Source organism: Ranitomeya variabilis, chromosome 1, assembly GCF_051348905.1.
Source record: "Ranitomeya variabilis isolate aRanVar5 chromosome 1, aRanVar5.hap1, whole genome shotgun sequence".
In the NCBI taxonomy this organism is placed as follows: domain Eukaryota; kingdom Metazoa; phylum Chordata; class Amphibia; order Anura; family Dendrobatidae; genus Ranitomeya; species Ranitomeya variabilis.
In genome coordinates, this window is record NC_135232.1 from 884,565,994 (window position 1) to 884,578,790 (window position 12,797).

The window sequence follows — 12,797 nt, forward strand, 5'->3', positions numbered from 1 at the left end:
GATGGATGTGTCGTTTGCCAGGCGCTGTGGTTTTGTCCTGGAGCCTTTGGAATTCCCTATTCCACTGAGGGGTATTGATGCTACACCATTGGCTGAGAATAAGCCTCAGTATTGGACTCAAGTGACCATGTGCATGACTCCTGTACATCAGGAGGTGATTCGCTTTCTTGTGCTGCATAATCTGCATGATGTGGTCGTTTTGGGTCTGCCATGGCTGCAGGCCCATAATCCAGTTCTGGATTGGAAAGCTATGTCTGTGTCAAGTTGGGGTTGCCAGGGGATTCATGGCGATGCTCCTTTGGTGTCAACTGCTTCTTCCACTCCTTCTGAGGTCCCTGAGTTTTTGTCGGACTACCAGGATGTATTTGATGAGCCCAGATCCGGTGCCCTGCCTCCTCACAGGGATTGTGATTGTGCTATAAATTTGATTCCTGATAGTAAGTTCCCTAAGGGACGACTTTTTTATTTGTCTGTACCAGAACATGCCGCAATGCGGAGTTATATAAAGGAGTCTTTAGAGAAGGGACATATTCGCCCGTCCTCCTCCCCTCTTGGTGCAGGATTCTTTTTTTGTGGCCAAGAAGGATGGTTCTCTGAGGCCTTGTATAGATTATCGTCTTCTAAATAAAATCACGGTCAAATTTCAGTATCCTTTGCCATTATTATCTGATCTGTTTGCTCGGATTAAGGGGTCCAGTTGGTTCACCAAGATAGATCTTCGTGGTGCGTATAACCTTGTGCGTATTAAGCAGGGGAATGAATGGAAAACAGCATTTAATACGCCCGAGGGCCATTTTGAGTACTTGGTGATGCCTTTTGGACTCTCTAATGCTCCTTCTGTGTTCCAGTCCTTCATGCATGACATCTTCCGAGAATATCTGGATAAATTTATGATTGTGTATCTGGATGACATTTTGGTCTTTTCTGAGGACTGGGAGTCCCATGTGAAGCAGGTCAGGATGGTATTTCAGGTCCTGCGTGCTAATGCCTTATTTGTGAAGGGCTCAAAATGTCTCTTCGGAGTACAGATGGTTTCCTTTTTGGGTTTTATTTTTTCTCCTTCTACTATTGAGATGGACCCAGTCAAGGTCCAGGCTATTCATGACTGGACTCAGCCTACATCTGTTAAGAGTCTTCAGAAGTTCTTGGGTTTTGCTAATTTTTACCGTTGCTTCATTGCTAATTTTTCTGGCGTGGTTAAACCCTTGACGGATTTGACCAAGAAGGGTTCTGTTGTGACTAATTGGTCTCCTGCGGCCGTGGAAGCCTTTCGGGAGCTGAAGCGCCGGTTTTCTTCGGCTCCAGTTTTGTGTCAGCCTGATGTCTCTCTTCCTTTTCAGGTCGAGGTTGATGCTTCTGAGATTGGAGCAGGGGCTGTTTTGTCGCAGAGAAGCTCTGATGGCTATGTGATGAAGCCTTGTGCTTTCTTTTCAAGAAAGTTTTCGCCTGCCGAGCGGAATTATGATGTTGGTAATCGGGAGTTGTTGGCTATGAAGTGGGCATTTGAGGAGTGGCGACATTGGCTCGAGGGAGCTAAGCATCGTGTGGTGGTCGTGACTGATCACAAAAATCTGATTTATCTCGAGTCTGCCAAGCGGCTGAATCCTAGACAGGCTCGTTGGTCATTGTTTTTCTCCCGTTTCGATTTCGTGGTCTCGTACCTGCCTGGTTCGAAGAACGTGAAGGCTGATGCTCTTTCTAGGAGTTTTGTACCTGACTCTCCGGGAGTTTCAGAGCCGGATGGTATCCTCAGAGAGGGAGTGATTTTGTCTGCCATTTCCCCAGATTTGCGACGAGTGCTGCAGAAATTTCAGGCGGATAAACCTGACCGTTGCCCACCAGAGAGACTGTTTGTCCCAGATAGATGGACCAGCAGAGTTATTTCCGAGGTTCATTCTTCGGTGTTGGCGGGCCATCCTGGGATTTTTGGTACCAGGGATTTGGTGGCTAGGTCCTTCTGGTGGCCTTCCTTGTCGCGGGATGTGCGTTCCTTTGTGCAGTCCTGTGGGATTTGTGCTCGGGCTAAGCCTTGCTGTTCTCGTGCCAGCGGTTTGCTTTTGCCTTTGCCTGTCCCGAAGAGGCCTTGGACGCACATTTCCATGGATTTTATTTCGGATCTTCCAGTCTCTCAGAGAATGTCTGTCATCTGGGTGGTGTGTGATCGTTTTTCCAAAATGGTCCATTTGGTGCCCTTGCCTAAGTTGCCTTCCTCCTCCGATTTGGTTCCTCTATTTTTTCAGAATGTGGTTCGCTTGCACGGCATCCCTGAAAATATTGTGTCTGACAGAGGATCCCAGTTTGTGTCCAGATTTTGGCGGATCTTTTGTGCTAAGATGGGCATTGATTTGTCTTTTTCGTCGGCCTTCCATCCTCAGACGAATGGCCAAACCGAGCGAACTTATCAGACCTTGGAAACTTATTTAAGATGTTTTGTTTCTGCTGATCAGGATGATTGGGTGACTTTTTTGCCATTGGCCGAGTTTGCCCTTAATAATCGGGCTAGTTCTGCTACTTTGGTTTTGCCTTTTTTCTGCAATTCTGGTTTTTATCCTCGTTTTTCCTCGGGTCAGGTTGAACCTTCTGACTGTCCTGGGGTGGATTCTGTGGTGGATAGGTTGCAGCAGATTTGGAACCATGTGGTGGACAATTTGAAGTTGTCACAGGAGAAGGCTCAGCGCTTTGCCAACCGCCGTCGCGGTGTGGGTCCCCGACTTCGTGTTGGGGATTTGGTATGGCTGTCTTCTCGGTATGTTCCTATGAAGGTTTCCTCTCCTAAATTCAAGCCTCGCTTCATCGGTCCTTATAAGATTTTGGAAATCCTTAACCCGGTGTCATTTCGTTTGGACCTCCCAGCGTCGTTTGCCATTCATAACGTGTTCCATAGGTCTTTGTTGCGGAGGTATGTGGTTCCTGTGGTTCCTTCTGTTGAGCCCCCTGCCCCGGTGCTGGTGGAGGGCAAATTGGAGTACGTGGTGGAGAAGATCTTGGATTCTCGTATTTCTAGACGGAGGCTTCAATATTTGGTTAAGTGGAAGGGCTATGGTCAGGAGGATAATTCCTGGGTTGTCGCCTCTGATGTTCATGCGGCCGATTTGGTTCGTGCCTTCCATGTGGCTCATCCTGATCGCCCTGGGGGTTTTGATGAGGGTTCGGTGACCCCTCCTCAAGGGGGGGTACTGTTGTGAACTCTGTTTTTGGGCTCCCTCTTGTGGTCACAAGTGGTACTGTGTGAGTGTTGTCTTTGGGCTCCCTCTGGTGGCTCTTTGTGTCATTCTGCAGGTCTGAGGTTGGATCAGCTGTCTCGTTAGCTGGTTCCTATTTAGCTCACCTGGACTATCAGTTGTTGTCTGCTATCGTTGTATTCAGTGCTATTCTGTTTGCTCCTGTCTACATCCGTTACCAGTCTCTCCAAGAGAAGCTAAGTTCTGTTTGCTTATTCTTGCTCATCTGTGTTCAATATGTTCCTAGAATATGATGAGTTTTGTCCAGCTTGCTAATATGTGATTTCTCTGCTTGCTGGTAGCTCTGGGGTGCTGAGTTGCTCCCCCCACATCGTTAGTTGGTGTGGGGGTTCTCGCATTCTCTGCGTGGATATTTTTGTATAGGGTTTTTTACTGACCGCACAGATCCCTTGCTATTTTCTGCTATCTAGTGTTAGCGGGCCTCATTTGCTGAAACTGTTTCATCTCTGCGTTTGTCTTTTCCTCTTAACTCACCGTTATTATTTGTGGGGGGCTGTTCTATTTCTTTGGGGTTATTTCTCTGAGGCAAGTGAGGTCTTTACTTTCTCTTTAGGGGTAGTCAGTTTCTCAGGCCGTGAAGAGACGTCTAGGATTTCAGGAAACGTTCCACGGCTACCTTTAGTGTGTTTGGTTAGGATCAGCTTTGCGGTCAGTCCAGTTACCACATCCCCAGAGCTCGTCCTATTGTCTCTTACTTAGCTGGTTAGATTTGTGATCCTAGGCCACTGGGATCATAACAGGTAAACCCCTGTTTGTGCGCACGGGAGAGCTCGGAAGGGAAGGAGCACTGTTTTACTTTTTCAATGCAGAATTGGCTGGAATTGAGATCGGACGCCATGTCGTGTTTGGAGAGCCCCTGATGTGCCTAAACAGTGGAAACCCCCCAATTATAACTGAAACCCTAATCCAAACACACCCCTAACCCTAATCTCAACTGTAACCCTATACCCTGTACACTGTAACCCTGTATACAGAAAAGGTAAAGGAAAACCACACTTAGCTTAATGCTGCAGGACACAGCACAGCAGGAAGAAACACCAGATTCACTGGACACAGCAGTAGAACAACAGTTCCCAGCAAGCTCCTACTCCCAGCTTGGTCACTGAAGAATGAACTAACACCGACAGTCAGCTGATGAACCAGGTGACCTCTTAAAGGATGGAGGGAGTGGTCACCACAAACATCAGCTGACCCAGCAGCAATGCAATAACACCATCGGCCACCAGAGGGGGAAAAACTGCATTAACCCCAGATGACCAGAAAGGAAAAAAGGTCTTAAACTGGGGCAAACCAGATCTGCTACAAATCCAAAATTGGATCATGACAATAGTTCTGTGTGCTAGCCTTGTTCTACTCTTTTTTTTTATTCATCCAAAAGCAAACAAAAATGTAATACAGTCTGTTATGTCAGGCTGAGTCCTGGTGTATCTGTTTTTGAAAAATCGTATTTCCGCAGGCATACGTAGCATAGTTCTGTGTGCTAGCCTTGTGCCACTCTTTTTTTTTGGGGGGGGTTAAATTCACCAAAAAGCCAAAAAAAAGTGATACAATAATCTGTTATGTCAGGCTGTGGCCTGGTGTTTCTGTGTTTGAAAAATCGCAGCTTTGCAAGCATACTGATCAGATATAATTTAGCTCCAAATAAATAAATTTGTGGTGAGCTTTTGAAATACTGCATTAGCCCATTTAAAATGGGCAAGGCAAGGGACGGGGAAGTGGACGTGATGCTGATGGTGCATGCAGAGGATGAGGCCTTGGCCAAGCTGAAAGTGGGCCACAACAAAGACCCACATCTTCTCGCTCGACCTTCCTGTCCTAGTTTCTAGGGGACCGCAGCACACCACCATTGAAGCCAAAGCAGTGTTAAACGGTTGTTGGTTGGATAGAGGATAATGCTTCCAGTCACTTAGTTACCACCACCACCACGACATCTTCCACACAGTCAAGTCTGAGTAGCCATGAGTGTGGCCCGGATATTCCTTTCCTCACCCTGATCCTCCTTCCTCCCACCATGCCGAGTGCCCTGAGACAACTGATCCTACACTCGGACACTCCGAAGAGCTGTTCAGTTTTCCCTTTCAAGATTCCGGACTCTCGGCCGGTCAACTTGAAGTGGGGACAGATGTAGCGATGGTAGTAAAATGTCACAAGAGGTGGACGATGATGAGACACAATTGCCAGAAAGTCAGGAGGAGGAGCAGGGTGCTGATGTGGAAGACGAGGTGGTGGATGACATAGTGACTGACCCAACCTGGCAGGAGGACATGCAGAAAGAGGATAGCAGCACACATGGGGAAGGAGGCATATCATCCCAACAGGCAGGAAGAAGCAGTGTGGTTATTCTACCTATATACAGCACTATTTTGCATTGAAACAAATAAAAAGTACAGGCCACATATTTGGCAGTGTGGTATTTCCGTGAGAGGCCTCATATATCTGCGTTCTCCAAGTTTGGGCATTTTAGGCCGGTTTTCTACTGTATCTGCTTCTGCTGTCTGTTACTCTAGTTCTATACAGCACTATTTGGAGACCCCTCAAAAAGTACAGGCCACATATTTGGCAGTGTGGTATTACCGCGACAGGCCTCATATATCTGCGTTCTCCAAGTTTGGCCATTTTAGGCTAGTTTTCCACTGTTTTTGCTTTCTGTTACTCTAGTTATATACAGCACTATTTTGCAGATGTCTGATGTATTTGTGGCCTATAAATTGTGGAAATTCAGGCCTACATTCTGCTGTATTTGCTGTCTGTTACCCTAGTTCAGTACACTATTTTAGTTTTAGAAATTAAAAAATACAGGCCACATATCGAATGAACAGTATGGTATCTCGGTAAAAATACTTCTCTTTCAAGTTGCTATGGCTGCTTCGTGACTGTCTTAAATGCTCCAACTACTACTACCACCATCATCATCTTCTGCCTAGAGGCAGTCACTGCACACATAGAAAGTCTGAGGAGCAGAGTGTGAACGCTTGGGCAGTGTTGTACTCTGTCTCTGTATTACGAAGGCAAAATCTTCTAGATTAAATCATGACTGGAAGAGCAAGAGCACGTGGAACAGCACATGGCCAGGACTCGCAACTACTGAAGCCTGCTGTTCTTGGTCCATATTCTGACAATCCATCACCTACTAATACTGAACTGGTTGGATGAGGACGTCAAAAAGGAGCCCCTGCATTTTCCATAACAGAAGCTAGATATTTTGACATTTCGGCTGTATTTCAAGAGCTGTCAATTGGGGGTCATAGATGTGACTTCTACACCACCACTGGAGCTGCTGCCTCACCACCACCCGAGCTGCCGCGCCCCTGACTTTCTGTCTCTTCCCCATTATCCCATAGAATGTAAGTCCACAAGAAAAGGGTCCTCTGCCCTGTGTACCAATCTGTCATTGTAATTTTTTAATGTAAAGGATACCTATTATTTTGTATTTAACTACTTTTCATGTACAGCACCATGGAATAAATGGTGCTACATAAATAAATCATAATAATAATACTATATGGGTGTTTCCACTAGACAATCCATCCAACATGTTATTGAATCTGAATCTTGTTTTACTGACAACTCTCTTCAGCTGTGCACAAACTATGTCAAATTGGTAGCTACACCCCCAGTGGGTCTTGTCACAGTGTCATGTTGACTACAGTCCACAGATGTTATCTAGATCCCTAATCTCACCTCTATTTTACCAGCATGATGAATTACTAGTAAAAGCCCGTGGTATTGATGGAGCTGTTGTTTTCTTACCAAAGAAACTCAATAAGATCAATGAGGTGGTTAGCTGCACACGGAATGGAGAAATAGTCAAGATGACAATTACTTTCACATTTGCGTTAAGGCCTCTTTCACACTTCCGTCTTTCAGCTCCAGTCACAATCCGTAGTTTTTTGAGAATGCAGGATCCTGCAAAAAAATTTGCAGGATCCTGCATTTTCCCATAGACTTGTATTAGCAACGGATTGTGACGGATGGCCGTCCGTTTCATCCATCTTTCACTGGATCCTGCATAAAAACATGGTCCGTCGGGCAGAGAAAACGTTCAGAGGAACGTTTTTTCTGCTCGTCGCTGCCTGTGAAAAGCAGGAATCCAGCGACAGGTCCCACCTTTTCAAAGAGAGCATGCGTGGAAGAATTTCCCGTCAGGGAAATTCTCTCTCGCTCGCTCTCTTTCTCTTTTTACTATTGATGCTGCCTATGCAGCATCAATAGTAACAAGATATAATGTGAAATATAATTAAAAAATCGCAATATTCTCACCTACCGGCGTTCCCGCGCAGCGTCACCAATGCTCCCGACAGCTAGCGTTACTTCCTAGTAATACATTGCAAAATCTCACGAGACCTTGACTTCTCGCGAGATTTCGCAATATATTACTAGGAACGCTAGCTGCCAGAAGCATCACTGCGTGGGAACGCCGGTAGGTGAGAATACTGCGATTTTTAATTTTCTTTAACATGGTTTGTGTTGTGAATGCGTTTTCGCAGCGGAAAACCGCTGCGAAGACGCACACACAACAGGTGCACATAGGCTCGACGGGTCCGTCAGAAAGATGGACCCAGTGCACACGTTTTGCACAATCTGCACAGGATCCATCATTTCAACGTCTTGATGGATCCTGTGCAGATTTGGAAGACAGAAGTGTGAAAAAAGCCTAACACACACTTCACCAACTTGTTTTCACTTTTACAACATTATATTCCGAAGCCTTAAAAAAATGAATATATTGTGAAGCAAATAGGTATGAATAATTATCACCCACATGATATAACATAAGTCAGAACATACACAACCTATCTGTGGGGAAATGATTTACCACCAAAATTTTGAAGTATGAGACTAGTGTCATCTTGTGGATTGATATGAGCCACAAAGTCCTTCAAAGTGAAACTGTCCTGGATGTGATGTTCAATTTTATCTTGAAAATTAGAAGAACATGACTTCTATGATGCTTGCATTAAAGAACTGATTGGTCAGATATGTACGGACTCAGGATGACCGGGCTGAGGCACCTGTGCTGCTCCGGGTCTGGAACTGTCAAGGCTGCGTCCCCTGTTCCATGGGGGAATGAATAGGGGAACGACAGGCCCCATTACCCAGGAAGAGGGGGAGTGCTTAGACAGGGAACCTGGCCATAAGCTGAGGGAAAAAAATGCAAAGCAGGAGTGAGTCCCCAGCTGTCAGCGTGTGAGCAGCAAGGGGGGCAGTGCACTACGCACCTGAAGCGCCGTCGCAGTGACCAACTGCAACAGACAGTCCCGATGACCTACAGGAAGGAGGGCCAGCTTAAGAGAAAGCGGGCCCGACAGCAGAGATTTTTGGCGTGGGCAAGCAGCGCATAGGAGGCTGAGCAGTGTGCTCTGTCCTTAGAGCACTGGCACGCAAAGGACTGTTCCCATTTGCTCCCGCCAATAAAAGCTGTACTGCCAAAAAGCGAGGAGCCATGTGCCCAGTGACCGCCAGAGAGCGAGGCACCATGCTCTCCATGAACGTAAATACAGCGCACATGCGCAGTAGAGAAGGACAGTTCATGCTCCGTGTTCAGCTTTGCTAAACAACAATTAAAGGGCACAGAGGAATGACAGAGTACATTGGTACGGTCAGCAAGGTACTCCCTCAGCATTTTCCCAAACTTTACACTCCTTGTGAGAGTCCCCCACGCCTCAGGGCCATGGCGATGGGAGGGTCTGAGAAAACTCTTCCCAAACTTTGTCAGTGTTCCACTGCCTCTGCTGGATTGGAGTTGTGTCTCTCTCACATGTACTCCTTGCTTGGCCAATGAACTGTGACCTCTTCTGCCAGCATTTTCAGATGGGAATTTTTTTAATAATTCAGCAAGAAGGGCCCTATGGTCCTCCAACATTGTAGTACATCTGTCTGCCTCTGGAATAAGACATATAAAGTTCTCCTTGTAGTGTGGGTTTAGAATTGTCAACAATCAGTATTGCCTGTCACCTAAAATTTTGAGAATGCGAGGGTGACAGGAAAGGCAACGCAACATAAACTCAGCCATGCGTGCAAGACTGCTAACAGTCGATACTTTTGTGTCCTCACCAAGAGGACAACTGATCATGGTCTCCTTAATTATGTCATCATTGCCGCTCACCATCTTGGTGAATTCCTCCAAGTTTTGGAGGATGGTACATATGTCTGACATCCATGTCCACTCCTGAGATCTTATGTGTGAAGTCAGAACTGAATACCGACGGCCTTGTTGATGCTGATAGTCAACAACTGCCCTCTTCTGCTCACAAATCCTTTCCAAAATATGCAGCGTAGAGTTCCAATGCATGGGGAGGACATCACACATCAGTCAGTGAGCCAGAAGCTGCAAGTGCTGGAGAAGCACGGCAAGGGTGGATAAAGCTCTAGTTGACTTTCTAAAATGGGTTTGCAGAGCCTCGTACTTTTCATAGCAGATCTGGCACCTCCGTGTTGCTTTTCTGAAAACATTGAACAATGAGGTTAAGCACATGGGCCAGGCATGGCACATGTGTGAGCTTGCCTCAACACAGAGCAGCCATCAGGTTCCAGTCATTGTCACACACAACCATGCCTGGCTGTAGGTTCAGATGTGTCAGCCACAGATCTGCCTGCTCTTTCAGAGCTGTCCACAACTCTTCATCATTGTGCGGCTTGTCACCTAAGCATATTAGCTTCAGCACAGCCTGTTACCACTTGGCTGAGACAGTGCTGCAGTGCTTCTAGCTTGTGACTGATGTGTTACTTTCGGAGATGGAGGCTGAAGAGGACGCGAAGGAGGAGGAGGTGCAGGAGCTGTATACTGTGGGGGCAACCCAGATTGACGTAGGGCCTGCAATACCTGGGGTTTGGAGGACGTGCACCATCCCAAGGTCAGACTGGGTCACGGCTTCCACTATGTTAATCCAGTGTGCCGTTAGTGAGATGTACCGTCCCTGACCACATGCACTTGTCCATGTGTCTGTGGTTAGGTGGACTTTCCCAATAACAGCATTGTGGAGGGCACAGGTAATGTTGTGGGACACGTGCTTGCTTGTGTAATGTCGTGGCGGCAGACCGGGAAAAATTGTGGCGGCTGGGTAACGAGTACCTTGTGATGGTCACCGCCATCAGGTTGCGGAAAGCTTACGTCTCCCATGGGCCTAAAATGCAACATTTCAAGAGCAAGCAGACGAGAAATGTGTGAATGTAGTACTGTGGCATTGGTTGCGTATTTCCGCTTGAATTCCAAGGACTGGTTTATAGACAACTGAACGCTGCGCTGGGACAAGAATGTGAACATGCTTATTGATGGTGCTAGTTGAGTTTCTGTGCAACTGCAGATGCTGGGCATGAGGCATCTTTGCATGCACCATGGACAGGGGATTTGCTTGCACGCACAACATCAGAAAAAGCAGTGATATCACCTGCAAACACTGTTCATGGAGCCTTGTGTTCAACCAACAAAGTCGGGTGCTTTGCTGCAATGTGCCTGATCATGTTTGTGGTGGTTAGGATGGGAGTTTTGCTACCCCTGTTGATGTGGGCATGGCCGGTGGTGCAAATGGCCTTTTTGGGTTTATCGGCACAGTCTTTAAAAACAACCAGGCTGTTACAGGGACGTTCAGTGTCTCCCTCTCCCACACAAACTCCTTACCTTGACCCCGGTCTTTCGTTGTTTCCCAAGGCTCAGTTCTAGAACCCCCTACACTTCTCCATCTACACCTTCGGCCTGGGACAGCTGATGTAATTGCACGGTTTGCAATATCATCAGTATGCCGATGACACGCAGATCTACCTATCTGTACATGACATCACCTCCTTACTGACCAAAATCACATGTCTTCCCACTATTTCATCCTTGTTTTTTGCTTGCTTTCAAAAAGTGTACATGTACAAAACAGAATACATCATCTTTCAACCATCTCACGCTAAATAGACATGAGAGCTGTGTATGCATCATTTGGTACCACTTTAGAAAGAGGAAAAGTTTGCCCAAGAGAAAATGATTTTCCAGACATTCACTGCTTTTTTGCACATTTTTTGCAACTATGATCTTCATTTTCTTGGTGTGGATGTGGTTAATTTCAAAGTTGTCATCAATACTATCATTGTCCATATCTTGTAAAGAGGAAATCTGGTGTTTCCCAGGGTCGTGGTTATCTACCTTTAGTGGCATTCCTTCAACAGTGTTCGTTACACTAGAACAAATAATTTTCAACTGTGACATTTGGATATTATTGGTAATATGTATGGGTGAAGATGAAGAAGCTTGTGCCATGGGTGTGTTTATAGTCACGGACGGTGCACTCCTCTTTAAACTTTTTTCACAAGCATCCATCAGTTTGTTTGGTTTTCCTCCACCACTGATCTGTTTTCTCTAATTCAGCATCTCATGAAAATGTTACACTTTGCCCTTTAGACAGACATGTGCGTCTTTGGCAACATATTTTTGACAGGCAGTTTTAGGCCGAGTCTAACATGCGCATCTGTTACACCAATCTTCTGACGGGCATGAAACACATTCTGGTAATTGGTGATGGCTAAATGAATAAACATTGTATGCTGTTTCCAGGATCTCATACCTCCCATAGCCACTGCTGTTATTAATCATGTATGTTCCCATTCCTGTCATCACCATGCCCCCTTTCCTGATCACTTCATCCAACGATTCGTCTGCCATTTTTTGTTTTTTAAATGCACCTTCCCAACAACAACTGTGTAGGAAACCACTTTACAGTTTTGCAAGGTGTTTATGATGCCCGTATACATTTTTTTTTTTTAAATTAACCCCCCATGGGTAAATGGTTGACAGCCCATGCACTTAGTGTATGGGCATTACAAGTCTAGGAGACACGCTCCTTTACATTGGGCCTACTTTTTAATGAGGCCTTCCCCCATCTCTCATAATTTTCCACCACAAGATCACCAGGGTTCACATGTTCCGTGCTGCAACAGACAGTCAATTTTTTGGCAAGGGTGTCTATGATCCCCGTGAAATAATTTTAAAAAATGTACCCCCCATTGGGGAATTGTTTGTCAGCTCATGCACTCCATTAAAAGTTTCGGAGACACACACCCCTACATTGGGCCTACTTCTTAACTCGGTTTAATGCAATGTCTCTTCCTTATCTCCGACTACATGACCTGGGTGAACGTGTTCTGTACTGTTATAGGCAATAGTATATTTTTAAAAAAGGTACCCCCCATTGGTGAAACCACATCCTTGTTGGCAAAGACTTCATAACATTTGTGTACCTTACAGAACTCACTTGAAAAGCTCCTTTTTGTGTTGCCTGGTTGCTCACATTGGACACAATACGCTTCATATAAATTTGATAAAGCAATGCTGTTAGTTTGGCTCTGTAGTTCATTACAAATATTTCTTTGTCCACTATATTAGTTTCTCTCCTTGAGAGCCATAACTTTGGCTGCATCAAATATACAAATGGTGAATATACAAATGGCGATTTGGAATCCAGATTGAAATATACCGAATGCATTCAGACAATTACATAGCTGCATTTCTTGTAAAACATTTACAGATGTGACAGACAATGCTCATTGTGACACAATCTTGAGAAATGTTTGTTT